Below are 5,177 nucleotides of genomic sequence, written 5' to 3' on the forward strand. Positions count from 1 at the left end.
GTGAACCCCACTTTCTCACTAGGGCTTTACACAATTCTGTAAGCATCTCCCCCATGTGTCTATTACTCATACCACTTAACACCCATACCCAAACAGAGCCACCCCCAAACCAAAACACTAGGGCATTAGTAGTCATTTTGTTAAAAAAAAAATTGGATTGAAACTTTGAGAGAAAGATAGGAATTTGATTCAAAGTAGTTGAGAAAATATGAAATTGTGGTGTAAGGTAGATGATAATGAGTAGGTATTTATAGAAAAGTTAAAACAATTTTTTTTATTAAATTTCAGATTTTTTTTTCGGATTTTTTTACAATTTTTTTAAAATTTTTATTGAACTAATTAATCTCTGCCGTTGGATTTTAAAAAAAAAATTGAATTACAACACTCCAGATTGTGCCACGTGTGACAACGGTAACTTTTCTTAATTTTAAAACTATTTTTTCTTTTTTATTTATTTATTTATAAAGCAGAATAACATCAACCGTTGATCTCAGATCCAACGGTTGATATTAAATAAGATTTTTTATTTATTACCGTTGCAAATCGGACGGTCCACATTATATAGCCGTTGAGATCCAACGGACCATGGGAAGCCACGTGGCTTCCCAACGGTAACTTTTTAAAACTACACCATGGGCCCCAGGCGCTGAAACCATGTCAGGCGACGCGTCCCCACGCGTGGGTGAGGTGCACGCGCCTGACAGAAAAAAATAAAAATTTGGGTTGACGCCAGGATGACATCAGCCCTTGCATCACATCCACTCGAGCTCTCGTGCTGGCAATTCCTCACGGGACCGGAGCTCGGGCCTGTCCTGTCCATCGGGCTCCCCACGCTGGAGCATTGAAGCCGGCCTCTTGGGCCCTTTCCTGGCCTGTCCCCCGAGCAAACTCCAACAGTGGAGTTGCTCTAACTATAAGAGCACCAGGCACAAGGGGAACATCAACCCACTTGCTCCGGTGAAGAATTTGAAAACCTCCAATATGATCGTGCAGAAGCACTGTGAGGAAGTCATTGTCAGCATGCTTGCTTGTGCCCAGTGTGGCAGTGTCAACTTTGGTTGTGGACAAGAAGGATAGTAATGGCTTAGAATCAGAAGTCCATGTCATTCAAGTGACTTGGCTTTGGCTTTAGGCCAAGAGCCTCCGATAACAACTCGAACAACAACTTCCTCAACTTCATTTCTTGCTTTGAATATTCAACTAGTATGTCTCTGCGAGTTGAAACTAACATAGAAATTAAACCAATATGGTGAGTTGAGCGGCTTATATATGTATCTTTTTACTTTTCAAATTTCAAACTGTATTGTATCCAATAAGACGAACTCCAACCCCGCCTTGGGCTGTCTCCAACTGGGAATGGGAATGAAAGCTCAGATTTTGGGTCCAAAACATATCCAACGGATGTATTTTAGTGTGGGAAAAGTGAGAATTTGGGTGTGGGGATGGTATTTGGGTCTCTATGGCCCCCGGATGGATAAGGTTGTCAAGTGAAACGAGAGCCCCAAGCAAGCTGTAACACGTGAAAGGCAATGAAAAGGTGGGCCTGCGCGTCAGATGCAAGTGGACTGGGGGATTCCCCGTTGTTATGATCCAGTGAGGCGCCCTTAGCTATATGTCTTTCCAACGGTAACTGTGTTGGGCGGCCCAAATTTTGTGACCTTTCTAAGCCGATGGTCAGTTTCGAAAAAAAAAAAAAAAAAAAAAAAAAAAATCAACGGTAACCTTTTTAAACCTAATGACTCAAATTCAATTTAATAAATTTTAATGATAATAAAAAAACCATGAAAAAAATTTAAATTCAACACGCAAGATAATATTATCAATTAATTCAAATCAGATCCAACATTAAAACTCCTCCACAAGTCTAAATACCCTTTCCATTTGTTCCTAATCCATAAAAAAACAATAATAATAATTTTGTCATATTTCACAACGAAAATTTCTTCAATCATTTCATTATACTTTCAAATTTAGCTCATATATGTGGCAGACAAAGATAACGCTAGAAATGGCAATTGGCCTCCTAGTGGAGATGTCATCTTATGCTTAGCTTGTCTAGAACTCCTTTGCTTACTGAGAAGGAGTTTGAAGATGAAAAATATTTAGGAAATCCTACAAGATAAAATAGAATAAAATAGAAAATCAGAAAAGTAAGAGAAAAAAAATCATAAAAGATTAGATTTTACGTACCTAGGATACCAAGAGAGAGAGTTTCAAGTATGCCAGAAATAATTATGATATCGAATCCAATGATGTCCAACTCAAAAAAAATATCCCAATAATTTTTTTTTTTTTTTTTTCAGAATTTAAATTTTTTTTCACATCAAAATGAACAGAAAATGAATAAACAGCAATCCATTCCATATAACAAACAGCAAATGAATTCTATATGCAATTGTTATCTATGTTATACTAGTCAAAGTATGTAACTCCATAACCACCAAAAGTGATGATAAAGATACATACAAAACTTACCACTGATTGCAGAGAAATATAAATTCCCCTGTCACAGACCTGCATACTTGTGGAAAGTCTTCTGGCTTGGTAGGATTAGGAGCCATATAACACAAAAAAGTATCCCTCCAATTAGTCGCCGGTGAACGGTAAGGATCAAAGTTGCTATTGTAGACTATAGGTCTGGAGTGATCACGAGAATAAAGCTCCTTCTTCACTTGAGTGTCTAGCTCAAAAAACCCACGTACCCCATCCTTAATCTCCTCCTGAACATCAACAGGTATTCCATGATTGGCAATTTGAAAAAAGCCCCACGTCTCTGACGCCTCTCATACTTTCGCAACCTTCTCGTTGCGTTTAGTTGGACTATCAAGTTCAAGGCCTTAAAGGTCTATGACTGGAATGCTAAACTGGCTGGCTTCTGAATCAGAGCTGGAATTGTTGATGGAGTAATGATCATCCGACTCTGGCGGTTGATGAAATATTCTAGGAACCTCGTTATGCCCGCATCAACGAGGCCTTTAACTCCTTTGCTGTCATCAAAGGCTTTTACTTCACTTTTCCGGTCGTAATTTGTATTGGTAGCTACCATCTTGTTTTGTGACCAGATCTGATTCAGAGTTCTCTATTGATGTATGTAAGTGGTTGGAGAAGATCATTTTTAAAATGGTTGAAGTTGAAAGAATGGAAATAACTTTTAATGAGGCAAAAAGATAATGCCAATTGGCAATAAACATCAACAATTTTTCCTAGACTAAATAGTAGTTTAGAATAATGTCATCAGTAATTATCATCTTGACACATCACATCAATAATTCAATAACTAATACGTTTGATCCATTGTAAACAATTTTTCTTTGATACTGAAGAGATTTCATAGCGTATTTTACGAATTCATAAATCTCACATTTTCTGTTGAGAATTTAAGAGTATTCACTCAAAAAAATTCATGAAGTCTCTAGAAGTCAATTACCTTCCATCAAAATTCAAAAAATGTATAAATCCATTAAAACTCAATCCAATACACCCCTTAGTTTTTATTGAATCTATTAATTTTGGGTTAACTGTTTATAGCTCAAGCAAAAAATAATTGATTTTATTTCATGATAGGTATTTACAACTAAGTAGTCTAATAAATTAACGGTTAGAACATGCATATAAAGATGTAATGATTCTTTATAATGATTAAATCTTCCACAAAAAAATGTACCACACTACGTGATACGCAACATTGCAGCTAAACTCAAAAATAATATTACAAAGTGCAACTTGATTACACCGCCGGCAGACGTTTCAAAATTTTCAATCACTGGAAACATCTAGATCCTTATAAGTTCAATATGTTAGGATTTATTTGCAGATGAAACAAACAAAAATGTTAGCCGAGTTTTCACAGAAACAAATTTACAGTCAAAAGGGAAGTCGAGGTACGTGGGATTTTTGGGTTCATTCGTTGGCGGCAGATTATTATTTATGACTGGAAACCTCTTAATTGGACTAGCAAAGCCTAGTTAATTGAGCTGAGAAACTTGGACGTAAGCCGAACGCTAACAGGATTCGAGCCCTACCGCGTTAATATTGTAGGATCATCTCTAATTATGATCTCTATTTCGTTAAATTTTGTTAAAGGGGCTTTGAAATAACTGCCTAATAAATTTTACTTTATACTCAAATTTAAAAGAAGGATTTATATAGCACAGTTACACTATTATAGTGGCGTTTAGTGCTAATAAAATAAAAACATGAGTAAGCTTTTGTTCGCACATCCATATTTTATTGACATGGAACACTATGTAGACATATATGGGTATCGTGTAAGTTACTCTCCTAATTTAAGGAATCGTAAAAAATTAAAAAAAAAAAAAGTAATAAGCATTCACTCCTTTTTCACTCTCTAGATTTAGGAGCTTCTAGCTATTGACTATCCTTAGAGCATGATAGACAGTGTGATGGAGACGAAATTTTTAAAATTCTCCCTAAAATTTAACTAGAAACTTATTGAAGGACTTTATTGGAGATTCTCTAATTTAATATGGATTAAACATAAAGCATGAGGGCTCAAGAAAATAGTTGATTTCACAAAAAAAATCTGCTTTTGTGATAAACACAACGAAGATAATTCGTGGACGTTTTTAGCCAACCACAACATATAATGGAACAATCATGAATACTGGGGTGACGATGGGGTGGGGGTGGGGGTGGGTGAGAATTGAAAAACCCATCTACAACTTTGTCTTGAACAGCCTCAATATTCCACCGTCTGAATAACTATATAGAACGTATTCTTAGAGAAAATCAGGAAATGATTGTAAGAGAATTTTTCATGTTCATATGAGTATGCTTTAAAAATCAGTCTAGGCAGCACTTAGGCGTTACATAGTGGTCAACCACTGCGATTAACTTATTGTCGGAAGAAAAATTAGCAAAGAAATTAGGCGGGTGCCGAGGTTGCCTAGGCAGTGCTTAGCAGCCTAGGAAGACGATTAGGTGGCCTACATGGTGGTCTGGGCATTTCAGATTTTTTTTTTGCACAGTAGCTGGTTCTCTTTCTGGGTTTTGGTTTTACATTTCAGACTACTTTCCATTTAAGAAGACGAGAGGAAGAAGAAAGAGAAATGAGTTTCTCTCACTTCCCATGCCCACCCACGTGACTAGACCTGATAATTTCTTACACAACCCGTTAACACGACACCTAAATGACACGAAAATAACTGGTTTGGGTC

The 5,177-nt window shown here is 36.6% G+C and overlaps 1 pseudogene; it reads right to left on the reverse strand.

Moving 5' to 3' along the window:
• Positions 1–786: 786 nt before the first annotated feature.
• Positions 787–3,046, reverse strand: LOC137736119 (1-aminocyclopropane-1-carboxylate oxidase homolog 1-like; annotated as a pseudogene).
• Between the last annotated feature and the right edge of the window lie 2,131 nt (positions 3,047–5,177).

Source organism: Pyrus communis, chromosome 6, assembly GCF_963583255.1.
Source record: "Pyrus communis chromosome 6, drPyrComm1.1, whole genome shotgun sequence".
NCBI classification, from domain to species: domain Eukaryota; kingdom Viridiplantae; phylum Streptophyta; class Magnoliopsida; order Rosales; family Rosaceae; genus Pyrus; species Pyrus communis.